This window comes from Acomys minous (assembly GCF_964271855.1).
Source record: "Acomys minous genome assembly, chromosome: 2".
Lineage (NCBI taxonomy): Eukaryota > Metazoa > Chordata > Mammalia > Rodentia > Muridae > Acomys > Acomys minous.
This window is the reverse complement of record NC_140484.1, coordinates 27,821,627-27,844,611: the sequence shown is the minus strand read 5'-3', so window position 1 is coordinate 27,844,611 and position 22,985 is coordinate 27,821,627. Positions and strand designations below refer to the sequence as shown.

The following is a 22,985-nucleotide window of genomic DNA, read 5'->3' as shown; positions in this document are numbered from 1 at the left end:
AATTAAGTGCTCAAATGATAGTCTTTATCATTACATTTCAAAATAGCAAAAGCTGCACTCCTTTCAAGGGTGGAATATTAGAGCGTTTTTATAAACCCAGGTAACATTTTTCAGAGTAATTTTTCATTTTAAAAAAAATTGTGAATTCATAGCTGGGTTGCCTTATCTGGCCTCAGTGGGAAAGGAGGCACTTAGTCCCGCTGCAATTTGATGTACCAGTGTGGGTTGGTACCCATTGGGGGCCTCCCCTTCTATGAGGAAAATGGGAGTGGAAATGGGGTGAGGGGTGTAAAAGAGGGACTGGGAGGAGATGGGGGAGGGGCTGCAATCAAGCTGTAAAGTTAACTAATTAATGAAAAAAATGGGGGGGGCATTGAGTTATTTATTTTATATGTGTGTTTTGCCTACATCTTTGTATGTGAAACATGCAGTTACCTGGTTCCCAAAGAGGTCAGAAGTCAAATTCCGCCTAACAAGAATTAAGAATGGCTGTGAGCCATCCTGCAGGTGCCAGAAACCAAAACAAGGTCCTTCACAAGAACAACAAGAGCTCTTCATCGCTGAGACATCTCTGGCTGGGGCCTTTTTTTTTTTTTTTTTTTTTTAAACCTTCCTTTAGGAAACTCAAGCAACTGTGTAGAATTAAAATCCCAGGCTTTGACCTCAAAGCCTGTCTAAGACGCCGTTCACCTCAGAGTTTCACAATGACAAGAGACATTAGGTGCGTGCGTTCAGGAAGGCCCAGACAAGGTTTTGTCTTGATCTGACCCAGATGACAAGATAAACAATGTCATGGTCCAAGCTCTCTGTTAGGATATAGTTTATACTTATAAAATCTGAAAGTTGACATTTTCTCAAATGTAGTAATCAAAGTATGGCAGCAAGTACTTTCTTTTAGGTGTGCCAGGTACTCAACACCTGCTAATGCCTGCCCGTGGGCTTAATCCGTTGAAATCACTTAATGGTTTTTGTAAGCACTGGCTTTTGTAATCCTTGGCTAGAGGAGAAAAATCAACATAAAAGTGGAAATTTCTGAGATGTATTGACCTGGGAAGGGACAAAAAGATGGGACATTTTCCTATTGGTAAGCTATCCTGTTCTTTTACTCAACACCAATGATTGGGCAACCTCAGATCTAAGCCAAGATAATTCCGTCTGTGTCTTAGTCCCAGTTCCCTTCATCAGTCTCCAGAATCAGGAAATGCATCTAAAATGTGCCTCTGAACCTGTGATACTTAAGGGTATTTGCCTGTCACTAGCTGCTGTTTCAGTAGTGGACTTTGAGCCCATTATGTTTAATACTTGCTTAAAGCTTTTACTTCTAGGTGCTTTTTCTGAACCAAGATGAGGCATAAATGGGCATCTTAATCCTAGGTCATCAGAATGAATACTGTACATATAAAGGTAGTCACAGCTTGTCTCTCTCTCTCTCTCTCTCTCTCTCTCTCTCTCTCTCTCTCTCTCTCTCTGTGTGTGTGTGTGTGTGTGTGTGTGTGTGTGTGTGTGTGTGTTGGTTGGTTGGTTTTACACTATCAACCCTGTATACAAACTCACTTGATCTAACTTCTTACTTGGACATGAATGATCTATGTTTTATGCTTCTCCATTCTGTTTATCTGCTAGAGTTACTATTAATACATAACCATTCTTCTCTCTCTCTCTCTCTCTCTCTCTCTCTCTCTCTCTCTCTCTCTCTCTCTCTCTCTCTCTCTCTCCCCCTCCCCCCCCTTAACTTATTTATTTAATAACTTTACATCCTGGTCATAGACTCCTCCCTCCTCTCCTCTCAGTCCCACCCCCTTGCCCCCTTTGTCCTATCCCCCTCTCCCTTCTTCTCAGAGAAGCGGAGACCTACTCCAGTGGGTACCAACCCACCCTGGCACAGCAAGTCACAGCAAGACAAGGCACATCCTCTCTCACTGAGGCCAGGCAAGGTAGCTCAGGTAGGGGAAAGGGATCCAAAGGCAAGCAACAGAGTCAGAGACAGCCTCTACTCCCATTGTTAGGGTATCCACATGATGACCAAACTGCATGTCTGCTACATGTGTGGGGGGCCCTAGGTCCAGCCCATGCGTGCTCTTTGGTTTGTGGTTCTGTTTCTGTGAGCCCAATTGGGCCCATTCTTTTTAAGCCACTTTATCTGACTTTACCACCACCACAGCCCCCTTTTCAGGAAATCCAACTTTGTATTAGCACCATTTATTTCTAGCATTGATAAATAAAATCTCAAATCAAACATTAAGGGAGATGTCTTGTTTATCCTCCGAGGGCCAACAGAGATCTATTTTTCAAGGAGAAAACAATAAAAAAAAATTTAACAATTTGACACAAATGGAATTTCAAGAGTTGAAACTTCCAGATTTTTTTTTCCAGGTCTACATACTAAGATGAGTTAAGATTCCTTTTCCATATCTCCTCATTAAAAAAACAAAAAACAAACAAACAAACAAACAAACAAAAAACCCAGAAGTCATTCTTACCTGATTCTGTAGATCAAAGCTGTGTTCACCTCCCAGGAAAACAAAATGGTTATTCAGAATCCTGTCCCTTGCAGGTTGCCAGACTGATTTCTCAACGTGTTTTCAAATCTGTTAAGGAAAGATTCCATAGTCAGGCCCAGGCACTAATGTTCTCATTAGCATACCTATGGCTGCAGCACAAGGATATGACTAAAGTAGAGTGATTACAGAGAGCTTACGTGCACTCTGCTGAGCCTGCCCCGCCGTTGGAGATAGGCACCACAGAAGGCCTGTTAGACTGAAGGTCATTTCAGTCTTAATGAAACTCTTCCAGGATGACAAATTCTGTGGCACGCCTGCAACCCAGATTGTTAAAAAGCATTTATACATTTATTCATGTATATATTCATTCCGTGATCTGGAAGACAATGGATGCTGTTGCACGTGGGGATAGACTATGGGAACCACCGAGTACTATTCAGAATAAAGCAGTGATTTTTAACTTTTCGGTTTTCAGGCACTTGTAGTGAAATGTAAAATCCAAATGAAATAAGAATGGGATCCATGGATCCAAGATGGTGGCACCGATCACACACCGCTTCTGCTCAGCAGGACAACCAGGACTGCACAGAGACCTAAAGACCAAACTGAGATTAAAAAAAAAAAAAAAAACACCAGTGCTGCTGATTCCCAGGTAAGAGGGATGCACATTGTGTGGAGCGTGGATGGGCCTGATCCCTGGCCACACAGCTAACCCACAGAAAAATCCCAGGGGGACAACCCACATTAGCCGCCATCTTGAGAAAAACTGTGAGACACCTGGGCAGCTTTGGTCTCTCTTGCCCATCTACTGCTTACCGGATCTGGGACAAAAAGCAGACAGGCAAAGCTGAGTCCTGGCTCCAGACACAATCCACATTAGCTGCCATCCCAAGAAAGAGTGCAAGGTACCTAAGCACCTTTGGGCTCTGATCTCTCTCAGCACCCCAGCTGCTTACAAGCCCATGCCAGCTGGGTCACAGAGCAAATAGGCAAAGCCCTGTCATCTCAAAAAAGGCCTGTGGAGCATCCAAGCAGCTTTAGGTTCTGATCTCTCTGTCTCCCAGCCGCTTATCAGCCTGATCTATCTGTGACACAGAGCATATAGGCAGCAATGAATGCAGGTGCCAGGCACAATCCACATTAGTTGCCATACTGTGAGCAGCTTCAGAACTGGGTCTATCTATACCCACCCACCTGAAGCATATTGCTCAGACACAGCTAGAATACAGAGCAGACACCAGAGCAGAGACCAGCACAGGACACACTCCACATTACCTACCACCGTGTGAGCAGCTTCAGGCTCTGACCTCTCTCTGCCACCCAATGACTTACTGTCCCAGACCAACTGGGGCACAGAGCAGATAAGCAGAGCCCTGTCATTTCAAGAAGGCCCGTGGAACACTCCAGCAGCTTTGGGCTCTGGTCTCCCGCAGGCCCCCAGCAACTTACCAGCCTGGCCCATTAGGGATACAGAGCAGATAGGTAGATCTGAGTCTGGCATGGGCCAAGACTCACATTTGTTGCCATCTCAAGAAGGTTTGTGGGGCACCTGAGCAGCTTCAAGCTTGAATCTCTCACAGCCACCCAGCTGTTTACTGGCCTAGCCCATCTGGAACATGGAGCAGATAGGCAGAGCCCTGCCATCTCAAATAGGACTGTAGGGCACTTGAGCAGCTTTGGGCTTGGAAACCTATCAGTCCACTCCTCTCCTGCTTGATCCAACTGGGATACAGATTGGGAACCCAGCTGAGCTGAGCTGTGTGTAGGTGCTAACACCCACTGTCCAACATCCTGAGGAGGCCTCTGGGAGCCCTAGAAAGCAAACTTCAGCTTGGAGCTCTCTTTACTTGCTCCCAACCTGCCTTGCCCATGTGGGACACAGACAGTAACCTCATTGGAAGAACCTCTAGGCCTGCTAACACCAGACACAACCAGATGCCTAGAGGACAGCGCAAAAAACGTGAGCAACAAAACTCAGAACCATATACCACGACCAGAAACTAGTGATCCTATCACAGCAAGCCCTGGAGATATGAACACACATGAAGTGCAAAGGAGAAGACTTTAAATCGGAGGTGATGAAAATGATAGATGCACTGAAGGAGGAAAAGAAATCACTCAAAGAAACACAGGAAAATACATTCAAACAGACGAAGGAATTGAATAAATCCTATAAAGAACTGGTAGAACTTCTAAACAGATGAAGGAATTAAATAAATAATTAATTAAAGCTAGATTCAATCAAACAGGAGAAATAAATGAATAAAACTAATCAAGATGTAAAGAGGGAATTAGAAGCAACAAAGAAAACACAGCTGAGGCAATCTTGGAGTTGGAAAATATAGGAAAGAGAACCAGAACGATGGACACAAGCAACGCCAACCAAATACAAGAGATGGAAGAGAGAATCTGAAGTGTGGAAGATACTATTGAAGTTATCGCTACATCAATCAAAGAAAATGTTAAAACTAAAAAGGTCCTGACACAAAACACCCAAGAAATCTGGGACACTAGTAAAAGACCAAATCTAAGAATAATAGAAATAGAAGAAGGAGAAGATTCCAAGCTCCAAGGCCCAGAAAACATTTTCAACAAAATCATAGAAGAAAACATCCCCAACCTAAAGAAAGAAATGCCCATAAACATACCAGAGATCTACAGAACTCCAAATAGATTGGAACAGAAAAGAAAACCCTCCCACAACATAATAATCAAAACATTAAATGTATAGAAAGAATACTAAAAGCTGCAAGAGCAAAAGGTCAAGTCACATATAAATGCAAATCCATCAGAATTACACCTGACTTCTCAACAGAGACTATGAAAGCCAGAAGGCCCTGGACAGATGTCATGTAAACATTAAGAGACCACAGATGCCAACCCAGAACACTATACCCAGCAATGGGTATAGATGGAGAAAACAAGATATTCCATGACAAAACCAAATTTAATCAGTACCTAACCACAAATCCAGCTATGTAGAAGGTACTAGAAGGAAAACGCCAACTCAAGGAGGTTAACTACACCCAAGAAAACTCAGGAAATAAATAACTCACATCCACAAATCCAAAAGACAGAAACACACACACACACTCTACCACTACCAACATCAAAATAAAAGAAACTAACAACCACTGGTCATTAATATCTCTTAATTGCAATGGCCTCAACTCCCCAGTAAAAAAATACAGGCTGACAGAATGGATGCAAAAACAGGATCCATCGTTATGTTGCATACAAAGAATACACCTCAGCAATAAAGGTAGACATTACCTCAGAGTAAGGGGTTGGAAAACTGTCAACTTTTAACGGAAACTAATCAAAAAAGATGGGGAAGGTCACTTCATCCTCATCAAAGGAAAAATGTGTCAAGATGATATCTCAATTCCAAATATCTATTCTCCAAATGCAGGAGCACTCACATTTATAAAAGAAATATTACTAAAGTTTAAATCACACATTGAACCCCACACATTAATAGTGTGAGACTTCCATACCCCTCTCTCCCCAATAGAGAGATCATCAAGACAAAAACTAAATGGAGAAACAAGGAAACTAATAGACATCATGAAACAAATGGACCTAACTGATATCTACAGAACATTTCACCCAAACACAAAAAATACAACTTCTCTTCAGCACCTCATGAAACATTTTCCCAAATTGACCATATACTTGGTCACAAAACAAACCTCAATAGATACAAGAAAACTGAAATAAAACCTTGCATCTTATCAGAGCACCATTAATTAAAGTTGAAACTCTACAACAAAAGAAACAACTGAAAGCCTACAAACTCATGGAAACTGAACAACTCCCTACTCAATGACATCTGTGCAAGGGATGAAATAAAAAGAGAAATTTAAAACTTTCTAGAATTCAATAAAACTGAAGGCACAACATACCCAAACTTATGGGACACAGTGAAAGCAGTGTTAAGGGAAAAGTTCATAGCACTTAGTGCCTTTTTAAAGAAATTGGAGAGCTCCCATATTAGCAACTTGACCACACACCTGAAAGCTCTAGAACAAAAAGAAGCAGACCCACCCAAGAGGAATAGATGGCTAGAAATCATCAAACTCAGGACTGAAATCAATAAATTGGAAACAAAGAAAACAATTCAAAGAATCAACCAAACCAAGAGCTCGTTCTTTGAGAAAATCAACAAGATAGACAAACTTTTAACCAAACTAACTAAAAAGCAGGTGGAGAATATTTAAATCAACAAAATCAGAAATGAAAAGGGAGACATAATGGCAGACATTGAAGAAATCCAAAGTATTATCAGGTCTTACTTCAAAAGCCTATACGCCACAAAATCTGAAAACTTAAAGGAAATGGACAATTTTCTTGATAGCTGTCAACTACCAAAATTGAGTAAAGACCAGGTAAACAAATTGAATAGTCCTATAACACCTAAGGAAATAGAGCCAGTCAGCAAAAGTCTTACAACAACAACAACAACAACAGCCCAAGACCAGATAGATTCCTGACAGAACTCTACCAGACCTTCAGAAAAGAGCTAATACCAATTCTCTTCAAACTATTCTGCAAAAGGAACATTACCAAACTCATTCTATGAGGCCAGAGTCACCTTGATGCATAAACCACAAGACTCAACAACAAAAGATAATTTCAGACCAATTTCCCTTATGAACATTGATGTAAAAATACTCAATAAAATACTTGCAAACCAAATTCAAGAACACATCAAACTATCATTCACCATGACCATGTAGCCTTTATCCCAGGCATGCAGTAGTGGTTCAATATATGGAAATCCATCAATGTAATTCATCATACAAACAAACTGAAAGAAAAACAAACCACATGATCATCTCCTTAGATGCCAAAAAAGCATTCAACAAAATCCAACACCTATTCATGTTAAAAGTCCTGGAGAGAGCAGGAATACAAGGCACACATCTAAACATAATAAAGGCAATATACAGCAAGCCTATAGCCAACATCAAACTAAATGGAGAGAAACTTAAATCAATTCCACTGAAATCAGGGACAAGACAAGGCTGTCCACTCTCTTGATTGCTCTTCAATATAGTACTTGAAGTCCTAGGTAGAGCAATAAGACAACTAAAAGAGATCAAGGGGATACAAATTGGAAAGGAAGAAGTCAAACTATCAGTATTCGTGGATGATATGATTGTATACATAAATGACACCAAAAATTCTATCAAGGCAGTCCTACAGCTAATAAACACCTTCAGCAAAGTGGCTGGATTCAAGATCAACTAAAAAAAAAAGTCAGTAGCCCTCCTGTATCCAAATGACAAACAGCCTGAGAAAGAAGTTAGGGAAACTATACTCTGCACAATAGCCAAAAATAATATAAAGTATCTGGTGTAACTCTAACCAAGAAAGTAAAAGACATGTATGAAAAAAAAAAACTTCAAATCTCTGAGGAACGAATTTGAAGAAGGCTTCAGAAAATGGAAAGATCTCTCCTGCTCATGGATTGGGAGAATCAGCATAGTAAAAATAGCCATCTTACCAAAAGCAGGTTACAGATTCAATGCAATTCCCATCAAAATACCCACACAATTCTTACCAACCTTGAAAGATGAATTTATAACTTCATATGGAGAAACAAAACAGCCAGAATAGCTAAAACAATCCTGTACAATAGAAGGTCTTCTGGAAGAATCTCCATCCTGGATCTCAAGCTGTACTATAGAACAACAGTAATTTTTAAAAAACCATGGTACTAGCATAGAAACAGGCTGGTTGATCAATGGAATCAAATCAAAGACCCAGAAATAAACCTACATACATATGGACACTTGATTTTTGACAAAGAAGCCAAATCCATACAATGAAAAAAATTAAAATAGCATCTTCAGCAAATGGTGCTGGCCTACCTAGATGGCTACATGTAGAAAAATGCAGATAGCTTCCTATCTATCATCCCGCATAAAACTCAAGTACAAATTGAGTGAAGATCTCAACATAAAACCAGACACGTTAAATCTGTTAGAAGAAAGAGCAGGGAAGAGACTTGAGTTCATTGGCATGGGAGACAACTTCCTGAATGGAACAACAACAGCACAGGCCCTAAGATCAACCATTAATAAGTGGGACCTTATGAAATTGAAAAGCTTCTGTAAGGTGAAGAACACTGTCAACAGAACAAAGCGACAGCCTACAGACTGCGAAAAGATCTTCATCAAACCTACATCTGACAAAGGGCAAATATGTAAAGAACTCAAGAAATTAAAAACCACCAACCCATATAAGCCAATTAAAAATGGGGTACAGAACTAAACAGAGAATTCTCAACAGAGGAATATTAAATGGCTGAGAAACACTTAAAGAAATGCTCAGCATCTCTAGTTATCAGGGAAATGCAACTCAAAATGACTCTGAGATTCCATCTTATACCTATCCAAATGGCTAAGATCAAAACTCAGGTGATAGCACGTGCTGGCAAGGATGTGGAGAAAGGGGAACATTCCTCCATTGTTGGTGGGAGTGCAAACTTGTACAACCACCTTGGAAATCAATCTGGTGCTTTCTCAGGAAATTGGGAGTAAGTCTAACTCAAGATCCAGCCATACCACTCCTGGGAATATACTCGAAAGATGCTCCACTATACAACAAGGGCATTTGCTCAACTATGTTCATAGCAGCTTTATTTGTAATAGCCAGAATCTAGAAAAAATCTAGATGTCCCTTCACTGAAGAGTGGATAAAGAAACTGTATTTGCACAATGGAATACTATTCAGCTTTTCAAGGAAATCTTGAAATCTGCAGGCAAATGGATAGAACTAGAAAAGAACATCTTGAGTGGGGTAACCCAGACCCAGAAAGACATGCATGGTATATACTCACTCATTTTTTTGTGGTTAATATGTTGCTCTTTTTATTATATTTTTTATTAATTTATTCATATTACATCTTGATTGTTAGCCCTTCCATTGTTTCCTTCTATTCCTCCCTCCCTCCCACTTCCCCCCTTCTCCCCTCCCCTATGTCTGTGATTAAGGGAGACCTCCCCCCCCCAATATATGCTCTTAGAATATTGAGTCTCTTCTTGGTAACTTGCTATCCTTCCTCTGGGTGCCGCCAGGCCTCCCCATCCAGGGGATGTGGTCAGAAAAGGGGCACCAGAGTTCATGTGAGAGTCAGATCTCACTCTCCACTCAACGGTGCAGAATATCTTGTTCATCGGCTAGGTCTTGGTAGGGGTTCGAAGTTTACTGCCTATATTCTCCTTGGCTGGTGCCTTAGTTTGAGGAGGACCCCAGGACCCAGATCTGCCTGTCATAAAGTTCTTCTTGTAGGTTTCCAGGACCCTGTGGGTCCTACTATTTCCACATTCTTCCATGCTAGTCTCGCCTAAAGTCTCAATAGCATGTCCTCTCCACACCCATTTATGTTTAAAGTTCTGGAGAGATCGGGAATACAAGGCACTTATCTAAACATAATAAAGGCCATATACAGCAAACCAACAGCCAACATTAAATTAGATGGAGAGATACTCAAGGAAATCCCTCTAAAATCGGGGACCAGGCAAGGCTGCCCTCTGCCCCCATATCTCTTCAATATAGTTCTTGACATTCTAGCCAGAGCAATAAGACATCAAAAGGAGATCAAGGGGATCCAACTGGGAAAGGAAGAAGTCAAATTATCCCTATTTGCAGATGATATGATAGTGTATATAAGTGACCCCCAAAATTCCACCAGAGAAATCCTACAACTGATAAACACCTTCAACAAATTGGCAGGATACAAAATGAACTCAAAAAAGTCAGTAGCTTTCCTGTATACAAATGACAAACAGGCAGAGGAAGAAATTAGGAAAACTACTCCCTTCACGATAGCCACAAACAATATAAAATATCTAGGAGTAACTCTAACCAAGCAAGTGAAGGACTTATTCGAAAAACTTTAATGATATACTCACTCATAAGCAAATATTAGCCACATAATAAAAATTAACTACACTAAAATACAGAGATTGATACATCAACCAAGGATCATGTATGATGTGGACCTAGGCCCTCTGCTCAGATGAAGTAGCATAATCTCCTGGTAGGTCCCACAATGTGGAGAGCAGGGACTACTTTGGACATAGATGCTGGCCACTGAACTTTGATCACTTCCCCCGGCAGGGTGGCCTAGCCAGGCTTCAGAGGAAGAAGTTACTTGTAGTACAGATGAGACTTGATAGGCAGAGATCAGATGTTAGGGGAGGAGGGTTCCCCCCTTTCTGAGGACTAGGGGAGGAGGAAGAGGGGATGAGGGAGGGACAGAGGATCAGGAGAGGATGAGGGAGGGGAATACAATCAGGATGTCAGGATGTGAAGAATTTAAACTGCAGAACAAACAGGTAACTTATATTGCTAATCCCACTATATGGAAATAGTTCTCAGACTGGCTGATAAGTGAATGTCTACGCAGAGACAATGCTTCTTATTGGCTGCAGAATCCCTATGAATTATTATTAGATGCCATTCTTTGTGTGACATGAATGAAGATTTACAGATAGCTTTTTTCTGCTCATACAAAGAGCAGAGAACCAGCCATAATTGTTCTGTGTATCATGCGCACCTTATACGTTTACAATTTTAGGACTGTATAATGTTTGTGAGAAATTATGTTTTCAGAACAACAGAACCAGACACTGATATTGGATCATACCGGACAGGATTCATTCCTCTCAACATGCTGGACACTGACACCCTGTATCCTTCATGTTCCAGCACCAAGTGCTTAGTTGCTGTTTCTCATCAGAACAAGACAGCTCCCAGCACACCTTCAAAGAAACTCTCCAATCCCAATTGGTCCAGCATTTCAAATTGTCCCACACAGGACTCTAATTAAGCCTAAACTTTCTCAACACTTAGAAACTGGACCACAAATTCTATTCTTAGCTTGTTTAACCATTTCCCCAACTTTATTCAGCCCCTGCAAAGGTATTATTTATTCAAAATCAGCTGGAAGAAACCTTAAGAGAATGACAACCCATTTCCTTTAAAGAGGGTCAGGTAGGTTTTTGGTTGCTTTCTTGGGGTATAGAGGTTTATTTTCAATGGGAGTTGGTTATAAGTTATTATTGGTCTTATTTAAAGAGAAAACAAGGTTGGACTCAGGGATGTCTCTCTTTTCCTTTGTCTTCCATTCTTAAGTTTGGAGATAGGGGTTGAAAAGAAAGAAGGGGAATATAGAAATATATAGGGAAGTTAGAACAAACATATATTAATGAATTTACTCCTCAACTTAATGCCTTAATTGTTACTCACAAGTTTATTTTTAATACACTGGTATAGAATTTTGTTTATAGATGCAAAATAAGTTTAATTTTAGATATAGTGGTATAGAATTCAAATGTATGATTAGCCTCATAATATATATATATTTCTACTCTGAGGTTTTGTACACGTATAACTCAATTATAATACAAGGTTTACTTCCAATGCTTTGAAATCCTATTACAGGTTGTTTAGGATAAACAAGTTATACAAGTTCATTGTTAGTTGATCAAATCATGGTCATATCAATTACTAGTCTATTTTTATCATAAGAATATACATCTTAGGTGCAACAGATAGATATGATTCTATAGAAAGATAAGGTAAAATAGTTAGATAAGGTAATCAAAAACCTCAGAAACATACAGAATATGGCATTTAAAATGTTTTTTATTATTTTAAAGATTCATTGACAATGAGACAAGTTAACTCCTGTCAATACCTAACCTACCCCAAAGAGGATGATGAGCATCAAAGAACCTCCTTATGGAGACAGCTTCAAATGTGGCAAACACATCACTAGGCAAAATGTCCTCATTTCTACCACAGACAGAATTCTGCCTAAAAAAGGGCAAGCTTGGATGCAGGCAGAGTCAACAGCCAAACTCTGCCAAGGCAGGGTAAGCAAGTCCTCAATAGTTCCTGCCTCACAAATATGTCTGTCAGATATATTGGGCCAGAAGACTGACGATGATGCTCCCACATAATAGATAGTTTTGGAAGACTATTCAGGCAGCAAACTGTCTCTGTCATCTTTTCATTTGGGAAGCTATTAACCTGCACTCCCTGTATACACAGGTAATCAATTTTATTTCTTCTTTCTCAAGTATCTGATGGGGTTGAAGATCAGATAATTTCATTTTACAATTAATCTTAGTTGTTTATGGTTAATATCTTTTTACATCTAGATAGATATTTTAAGTTGATAAAAACAAGATATGACAGATAGTGATTTACATTCAGAATTTTAGATGCACCAAGATAGGAAAGATGTTTTCTTCAAGGCTGCGAAATACAAATAGCAAAAACACTAAAAATGTAACATTTATATAACTCCTGATTGCTGTAGGTTCTTCTTGCTGTAGGTAGTTCATTGTATATATATATATATATATATATATATATATATATATATATATATATATATATATATGTAATATTATAAATGTATATGTAGAAAATTTTTAAATTTTTAATAAAAAATGAGATCCACAAATAATGTTAACATTTAAAATTATATTGGCAGCAAGGTAATGACATGCATGCCAAGCTTTAGAGACCAGTTTGAGCTATGCTGCAAGAGAATGTCTTAAAATAGTGACCATGATAACAGTATTATAGCTCAAGTCCTGAAAGGCTTCAATAGCACTGAAATTTTGCAATAGCACATGATAAAGACCAGACATGAGAGTGCACAGCAAGACAGAGCTACTATCTGGTGATTAAGGGTGGTTTTTGTTTTCATTTCTTGGTGGTTTCTGTGACAGTCCTTGTATCCCTTTTGTAAAGAAGAAAGGAAGTTTTTCCTATTCTTAGAGACTGTGCTCTGCACACGTGTGAAGCTAGGCAGTGGCCTGCAAAAACCAAGAATAGCAGAAATGGACTCACCCTACAGCTTAATTTTCCTTCAATGGAAACTGAACTCAAGTCCTTGGAAGAGCCGCAAGTGCTCTTAACAACTGAACCATCTCTCTAGGCTCCAAATTTTCTTAATAGATGACTTTTATCTATCACTTCTGGGCCATAAAAGGCATGGTTCTGACTTTATAGAGTCTACATTTACAGTTATAGATTTTCACTCTTTAGCCCCTATAATACTTATTATTTTAAGAAAACATGTGTCCATGCTGTCCTTTATATAATTTCTTGCTTAAGAAACCAAACATCCTTGGAGAGACTGTTGCTCTGGGGTCAGGAACAGAAATTACATGAACCAAATCTATAATATGTTATTATATGTGAACTCAAGAAGGTCATCAAGATTATTATAAGTGTGTCAAAAAGAAGTAAAAGAGTTCCTACTAATCAAAGATTGATAATTTGATAGTTTTTAAAATAGGTACACAATGGGATAAAACATATGTGTCTGAGTCTATTAACTCATAGATGTAGTTATCATTTTCATCTCGTGATTTTTTAAGTTCTTATGATTAAATATTATATCCTTATTTATGGAGTACAATGTGTCATTTCAACTCAGGTGTGCTAATCAAATGAGGATAATAACTTCCACTTCTCCATAACTATTCTCTGTGGAGCCCCATGATCAGTCACACATGAGAAATTATTGTAATCCATAGCTTTCTCTCACTCTGCCATAGATACAGAAACTTACCATTCCTATACAACCATCATTTTTAAAAAGACACCAAGGAACTAATTCTCCTTTCTAATAGCCAATAGCAAAAATAGAGAGGAGATAGGTTTATAAATTAAAAATCTACTAAGGTTTTTCTGTACAAACCTACCCTGGAAGAGTCAAATAATTGATGAAGGATATCGCACCAACTAAGGGATGGGGAGGGCATGAAAAAGACTCAACAAAGAGATTTGTCAAGTCTCGGTGTGTGATGTTCAAAAATTACTCTCAAGGATTTTTTTACCGTTTAGTTAAATTTAAGTCAGATGGGCCTCTAAATCCGCCAGCCTGTTTTACAGAAAACACTAAAAGACAAGTGAATATGTGCCAGGACCAATGTGCTGAGCCAGCATGAAAACCCAGGCTGCCCAAAACTGAAAGACAGTGAGCTATCTGGTTTATATACACATAGAAGAGGAGGAAGGAGGGAGAACAGGAGCAGAAGAAACACAAAGAGCCATGAGAGAGAAGAGCAGGAATGCCCGTATGGTAGCAATGGGGGGAAAGGGAAAACAAAAAACGGGAGAGACAGCACAGAGGGGACGATCCCAAAGAGTCATAGCAACCCTGGATGCTATAAGACTTAAGCCAACATCATTTGGAATCTGATGGAGAGAAAGCGGATTTGCGTTTTCCCCAAAGTTCTGAGACATTTGAGGGGAAACAATACTATCTAGTCATTAGATAGGCTATTAAAACGCTCTTTTCAAAATGTTACCATGCTAATTATCTTGTGGTTAAATTTTTGAAGAACTTTTTGTCATGGTGGCTGTTGTCCTAAAATACATCCTGAAACAGGATATTTTTAAGAAACAACAGCAACAAAAAAGCATAAGTTGGATGGATGGGTACATGTGGGAGGGTGAATGGATGGATATATGCACAAGACAGAGGGAGGAGACACAAGCTTTGTTCTTTGATATGTCACCAGTTGGCAGGACAGGCAGGTTTCATGTAACACCAGAGGAAATAGGCTTCACTCAAATCCTATTCCAGTTCCAGAGGCTGGGCTCTCACCTTCCTACACTGTTAAAGTGGCTGGGGACCTGCCTGTCCTGGCACTGACGTAAGATATCAAATCAGGATGGAACCCTTTGAAAGATGCAGGGGCTGCAACATGCATCGTTCTGCCTTACCTCATGGCCACCTGCATCTGGTGGCAGCTTCCTGGCTGCTTCCTCTTTCCACAACTCTGACCCACATGGTCTGTCTCCCAGCAGCAAAACTCTAAAAGTTAAGCTGGGTTCTATAGCTCAGCCTCAACTCTTGGTCCATGCAGTGATTTTGAGAGTTATTGTCCTATGAAATTCTGTTCTTTTTAGGCTCTGTGGAGGTTTCTGCTATGGCCCACTAAGAACCTGTCCAAGCTCAGCCTCATAGAAATAAGCAATGGACCTTCCGCATTTTCAAAATGTCTACATTCTATGCAGTAAATCCTGTGCATGTCGAACAGTCTCTGTGAACATGTGTCAGAAGCTGTTCATTTGTGTGTGTTCTGTATATATTAGGAGGGGTGTGTGTGTGTGTGTGCGTGTGTGTATGTGTGTGTGTGTGTGTGTGTGTGTATGTGCATGTGTGTGTGTGTGTGTGTGTACACGCACACATGTGTAAAGGCAGAGATCAAGCTTGTATGTCATTCATTGCTCGGAAATCATCAACTTTATGTTTTTGAGATAGGATCTCTTACTTGGACTTTAGGCTCACTGATTATGTTAAGCCCTAGTGATTGCCTTGTCTCAACACCCCTAATGATGGCATTTCAAGCACACAGCACCATGCCTAGCTTTTTAGGTGGGTGCTGGGGAACACATTTAGGCCTTCATGTTTACATAGCATGCATTTTTCCAACTGAGCCATCTGCCCCATACTCTAGGAGGATCTTTCAAATATAAAGTAATGAACAGCTTCACACAATAAATTTTCATCAAAGAAATTAATTTTAAATACACAGAGTGGATGGGCTGACATTGTAGTACATTACTAACTCACAGATCTTGCCCATGAATGGAAAAAATGATTTGAACCCCAAAACATTATGAGTTAGCTGTAGATTCACTTTTTCACTTGTCTCAGTTTAGCCTTGATCTGAAGGAGAAAATTCTTTCTGTGGCAATCTGGAATTTGGATGGCTCATTTAAGGCTGAATGCTACACTCATCCTACAGTTGTGGAGTCTAACTCCATTCTGTGAAAGAGCTACCAGACTCCATTGTATCACAAAAGACCTCCCACTCTAGCCCAGAAAGGACTCCCTGGATGAGGTCAAGCTGACTAATTAGTTTACTTTGGGAAAGCACCCAGAGTCCAAATACACTTTCTGCTGCCTTTCCTGTCTTTTCTGAGCTCTGGGATCTCAGTCCCTAGCCACTACATTGGTGAAGGTTGAGAGGCCTACCTTGGAGCTTGAATAAACAACCCTCATGCCCTTACATCGGAAGTGGTTCCTGAGTGGTCTTGGGGGATCTCATGATCTGGGCATAACATAGTGACTTTGGGGTCACTGCTAGGGATATTCTACCATACAATGAGAAGCTCAAGTCCCTGAGAAAAGACCAAGTGACAACCACAGAGCCAGGGAGCAGAAGGCATAGAACAGGGAAAAACGTATTACTCATTACCCTGGAAAACTCACCAACCCCAAGTACCCCTCAAAACATACCAGCAGTTGTTAAGCAGCCTTTAGCTTTGCGCAAAGAATGAGAAAAACTGCCAGTGTTGTTGGAGAGTTTGTCTCCCCGACTGACTCCAGCCCTGCCCTGGATACAAAGACACGAGATAAGTGAGGCCATTGAGGGCATGGGAAGAGGGCTGGGACGTGAATCTGAAGGTTAATATTGGTTTCTTTAATCTCTCCGAGTTTTTTTTTCCCCTTTTTAGAAAACAATCTAACAAGAGCGTATCTTGTTAAAACATCATGGAGATAATATATGTTTTTAAAAAGTTCCTTGCTAATTTTATAACCAGATGTCAGTTTTTATATCATGTGAATTCCTGAGAGTGGTAGGTTTTGTACATTTATACCCCAGTAGCATCGTTATCTTTTCTTAGCCCATATCTTATGCTAGGTTCCAAAGATCTCTCTATCAAGCTTTGATAAGCTACCCAGAGAGAAGAGATAAAATTGAAACTGCATAACCTCACCATTTCTACACATGCGGTCAACACTGGGGATTCGTCTAACCTTTTCCAGGGTGCTTGGAAATTATTCTCCAGTGATTTATCCATTTCCAAAACAACAGATAAGAATTTATTTCATCTTGTCAGTGACAAATGTGACATGTTTGCCATACAAGATTATAAAGGCAGATTGGAAGAAAACAGGCAACAGCTGCATTTATCATCATTTCAGAGACAGGGTAACAGTATCTTTCCATATAACTCTTGCCCACCACATAAATCACAGAAACTTAGCATCTCCTTCCCAGTCCGTGGGATTATGGGAAAAGCACTGTGTTATCTTTTGGTAGAACTTGGGAAAGGGGGAATCAAAGAGTAGCCTGATAGTATCCAGAATTGACCAGACTCAAACAACACTTTTTCTAAAACACAACAGACAGAGGGGAGGCTGAATGGAGGTTAGTGGAAGGTGTGTTGTCTTCCATGTTCTGAGCAGAAAAAGACCTGAGGATGAGATCCACCTGGTGAGATTCACTCATTTCCCTGATTAGAGCACATCCATCTACATCCGTACACATACATCAGATTCCCCCAAAAAGCAAAAGATAACAGGAGCCTAACACTTGTCTTTATTTGTCACTTTCATGATACTCTGACTGCCTAACAAGTAGAAACTTGAGGGATTTAGTTTGGTCTGGGTATGAGGGTACAATGTCTTAGCAAGGAAGACATAGTGGCAGGAACAGCTGGAATAAGCAGCAGAGAAAAAGATGAACGCCATCACTCAATCAGCCAGGTCCTTTTTCTCCTTTGTTCAGTCTGGACTCGAGTCCATGGCATGACGCTGCCCACTCTGGGTGGGTCTTCCCTCCTCAGTTAATCTACAGAAGGTCCCTTGTAGGCATGCCCAAGGAATTCCTCACTAATGCCCTCGGAATTTCCTCATTTAATCGCATTGACCATCAAAGTTTAGTCATTCGGGAACCACATATCATTTCTTATATTCTCTCTTGCTGGACTGTTCCTCTACATTCCGAGGGTAGCTCTTGTTAAGATTGTTGAACAAGGGAGGAAAATATTCTTGCTTATATGTTTCTCCTAGAGAGACCATGCCTATAGGAGGATGTATCACCGCAGGTTTGTCATGGATTTGGGACAGTGATAAAGACAATGTAATATCTAAAATACCAAGGCTCAAGAAATACAGCTAATAAAAGTAGAGTTTATCTGACACTTGTCTTCCACTAAGCTCTTTTCTAACCAGAAACTGAGGTGGACCTTGAATCTAGAGCAGTTGAGATTAGAGATGGAATGGCTTACCTAAGTTCATTCCCTAAGAGTTTAAAGGCCATAAACCAATCTAGGAGCGAAAGTCAGAGCAGGTAAACCAGGCAGGAATTGGAAGCCTGAAGAAGACAAAGGCAGGAGAATCTATCTCCAGTGTCAGGTGATGAAGCCAGGGAAGGCTCAAGGTAAAGCTTATGAAGCAGAAGTCTGAGGTGCTGAGGTTTACTCCCTCCATATGATGTATACAACTCCACTTTGTAGGTCACTAGATTAGAGATTTGCATGGGTTGGGCTGGCTTACCTAACCAAAATGAGACAGACAATAATTAAAAGAATATCAGCCCAGTGAGACCTTACATGTAGACCTTTACAAAGTTAATACAAGAAGAGTCATCTTTCAAAAAAACTCACTGTAAAATAAACTTAGTGAACTCTTAGTACATGCTGGGCAGTGTTCCAAGAGCATAATACAAACTGCCTCATTTAATGGTTCCAATGACTCTTTGAGGATAGTATTATTCTTCTCCTCAATTTATATTTAATAAAAAAAAAAAACAACCAAACAAGCAAGGGGGGAAAAAACCTATCCGAGAAAAAATAAAGAACTGAAGGTCATACAGCCAAACTAGGTTCTAAGGACAAGGTTATCTGTCCCTGTACTCTTGTGAACTCTCAACTTCACTATACAATGTGCACATGTACCTTTTGTTATTAATAATAGATATGATAATCTCAAAGTAACAATAAGCTAATGCATACAATGCCATTCAATCCCCAAAGCTACTATAAGAAGAAATCAGGGAGCGGAGGCTGGAGAGACGGTTCAACAGTTAAAAGCACTGGCTACTCTTCCAGAAGACCCGGGTTCAATTTCCAGCACTCACATGGCAGCTCACAAATGTCTGTAACTCATGTTCCAGGGGATCTGACCCCTTCCTAGAGACATACATCCAGGCAAAACACCAATAAAAATGAATGAATGAATGGATAAATAAAACATTTAGACTCAGGGGTTCTAAGAAGAGATAGAGATTCTGGAGTCATGTAAGCCACACACTTAGGCAAACGGAAATTACTTGCCTGTGATCACTGTGGAAACTTGCTGAACTCGTTAACATCTGGTTCTCCATTTCTTCATGAGCATATGGCAAAATGATGCTTTCCCCTCTGGTAGTTACAGACCAATGGACTATGAGTGTACATGTGTCACTTCTAGACTGAAGTGAATAATACCACTGAGGCATTTTAGAGGAGGCGTGAGTTCTGCCTGGCCTCTCTTTCTACATCACTGCAAACATAATTGTGATGCATCCTACACGCCAGATCTCAGACTGAAGAAAAAAACTTCAAAGACTCAACAGATAAGGTATACATTTTTCCCATTAGGAAATCAACATTTCCATGTTAAGCACTAAAGTGTAGGGCATGCATTTGGTACTACAGCAAAGCCTCCTGTGTATCCAAATACAATGACACTGCCAATTGATAAAGATCATTCCTTGGCTTAGCTCAATTATACCTTTGTAATTGTCATCCCATCCATCAAACATCTCCAATCAAATGGTTATTCCTTCACTTCAAAAGGTATCAAAATCTAACTCAATGTCAAAGTTTATGAAACCTCATCTTTAAGACATAGTTAAGAACAGGAAGGAAAGAAAATGGACCTGTAGCTCACAGAAATTCATGTAAAAAGTCATGATTCTCTTGCCTAGGAGAAGCTCTGGGACTTACTCAGATCATGTGACTTTTGATTTGCTAATGTCTAGCCAAGCATTCATTTCAATCATAGACAATTAGTTCAATCAGTATTTAGGGAAGTAGGTCTCAGTGGCAAAAGAGACTCAAATTGACTCAGCCTGGAACTACAACCAGTGGTTGGAGTGACAATTCATGCTTTGTTTTGTTTGCTTCTGTTTTCCAAGACAGGGTTTCCCTGTGTGTCCCTGTCTGTCCAGGAACTTACTCTGTCGACCAGGCTGGTCTCAAATTCAGAGATCTGTCTGTCTCTGCCTCCTGAGTGTGGGGATTAAAGGTGTACATTAATTCATGACATTTTAACAAGCTCTAAGATACCCACACTGTGAAACACATTCCTCCAAGATATATACCCTTCACCCCACTTTGGATTAAAAAAAATAAGCATTTTAAAGCTACTTAGAATATAAAGAGGAAGACAGAGGTAGAGATAGCCACACTAATATTTTTCAAGATGCTAAAAAATGTTTGTTAGGGAGAAATTTGAAGTTTGTTTTTTCACTCCAACTAATCATGTTAAATTTTTTTCTGTAATAATCACATACTACTTTTGTGATACAAAAGTAAACTCTTCAGGGGTCAATTCAGACATTTCTCAAGGAGGCTGGTGAAATGGATTCTACTTATGCATAAGATAAGGTCAACATTCAGGGCAACCCCATGCACACACAACCAACTCAGCACTGATAAGATCACTTCCTGATTCTCTTCTCAGAATCACTAAGACTAGGCTCATCTCAAATTACATCATGGTTGAGCACCTTAGTAAGGGGGTTATGTGCTTGGGGAAGTAAACTGAGTCAGAGCTAATGGATCAAAGTTTTGCATGCTTAATTTACTTTGCTAATCAGAGAACAGGCTTAGCTATCTGCCATACCAGGATAAGCTAAAACTTAGATGCACCATGATGATAAAAATTCTTTGGAATTGGATAATTATACTGGTATTTATATATGGGATATGATAAGTCTACTTTGCCAGTAGCTGTTACCAACTTGCCAAGCCTGTTGATTTTGCAAATAAGTATAAGGAGGTGAGGATGCCATCTGAAACCAAAATGTTTTCCATTCCTCTGTGTCAGTTCAAGGGTTGATAAATTCAAATTTCTAACAACTGGCTCAGCATTGGCTTTGCCCGTCGGAGCAGATGCCAGAGTAAACAATAGACAGGTTGGCATCCCTGCTGAGTGCCAACACCCTGGCTGAGTTTCTCTTTAGAGACTTGAGATTGGCAATGAACGATGAAACCACTAAGATACTAGCTTTATAAATAGAGGGAAGAGTGAAAACTCCAAATTTTTGAAACCATACAATCTCATCTCATGTTGCTACAAAAACCATATTAATTCATCATACAGGAGAGTGTTGAGAGTACCGTTAAAGGAGAAAACATCAGAAAACTGGCATAATGTCCCTGGCTAGCCTACCAATACTCACAGGTGAGGATGCCTTCAACCAGCCACAGCTTCTGCCATTGGGAAACTAACTTGCTTGATTTTTAAGAAATCTTGCTCCAGTTTAGTCAGATGAAGAACTAAATTAGCCTGGCAACCCCTTTGAATGGAGAAAGAAAGGAGCCAGTTTATACAGGATGAGACCAGGCCTTAGCAATGCTTGGGGAGGCCGGGACTGCCGACCTAAACTCCCATCCTGAAGGTGGAAGTAGATAAGCACTTTATCAAATGCTCTTTGGAGTTATGCTCTTTGGAGCAGATAAGTGCGTGAGGAAATCTGCAGATTCTGTCTGCAAGAGGACAATGACGATGGCCATTGAGGATATCATGAGGACAACTGATTGTCAGGGCTAGAAAGTGTTGTCCTATCCAAAGGTCACAACCAGCACTCATCAGTGCCATGAAGAAGCTCAGACCCAGTATTGATTGCTAATGAAATACAAGTAACAGTGGAGTCAATGGCCAATTTCTTGACTTGTAAATGTACCAAAGAATTTAGAGAAGAAAATAAAACAAAGGAAGTTCATCACTCTTCAAGTCAATTCAGTGGAAGGAGAAAATGAACACAGAGTCTCCTAGCTGCAACCTCTGCATTCATTCCTTCTTTCAACTACATTTTCTGAGAATCTATGGAATATGCAATTAAACAAGGGTCTTGATGGCTGGTTGGTAGTGGCCCACTTCTTTAATGCCAACATTTGGAAGGCAGAGACGGCAGTTCTCTGAGTTCAAGGCCAGCCTGGTCTATGGAGTAAGTTCCAGGACAGCCAGGGCTACACAGAAAAAAACCTGTCACAGAAAAACAAGCAAAGAAACAAATAAACAAAAAAATAAAATAAAATAAAATAAGGGTCCTGCCCTGACAAATCACAGAGGCTTGGCTAGGATGTCTTTCTATGACAAAGTCTACGTCTAGCATGTGCTAGGCAAGGGTTTCTCCTCAGTGCTGCTTAAATTAAACACTGGGTTCTTTTAAAAATAATAATAAAGTTTAAACTAAAAAGAATTAAATCTAGAATGAAACAGAAATGACTCTAACCCTTAACTATCAGTACTTCTGGGATCTATAAAAAGAACCTGCCAGAAAGGGGCTGGACAAAGAGATATTGTCTAAGTTGAGACCAAAAAAAAAAGGTGGCAACCGATCAAGGCTATAGATATCTGTGGCTGCATGACGAACCACCTCAACAGTTACTAGCTAACAATAATAATTTCTTTAGGTCGCAATTCTGGACCTGCTG

General features: G+C 40.0%; 1 protein-coding gene across 5 annotated transcripts in view; it reads right to left on the bottom strand.

Moving 5' to 3' along the window:
- ASAH2 (N-acylsphingosine amidohydrolase 2) overlaps positions 1–22,985 on the bottom strand; it is a 113,079-nt gene that overhangs the window by 65,991 nt on the left and 24,103 nt on the right. For 3 of the 5 annotated variants that reach the window (XM_084758003.1, XM_084758005.1, XM_084758007.1), the window contains exon 2: positions 2,481–2,588. The gene's annotated coding sequence lies outside the window, so the exon portion shown is untranslated. Of the gene's footprint in view, positions 1–2,480; positions 2,589–2,698; positions 2,747–19,613; positions 19,717–22,985 lie in introns of those variants that run through there. The other 2 variants (XM_084758004.1, XM_084758006.1) reach the window with 2 other exon arrangements.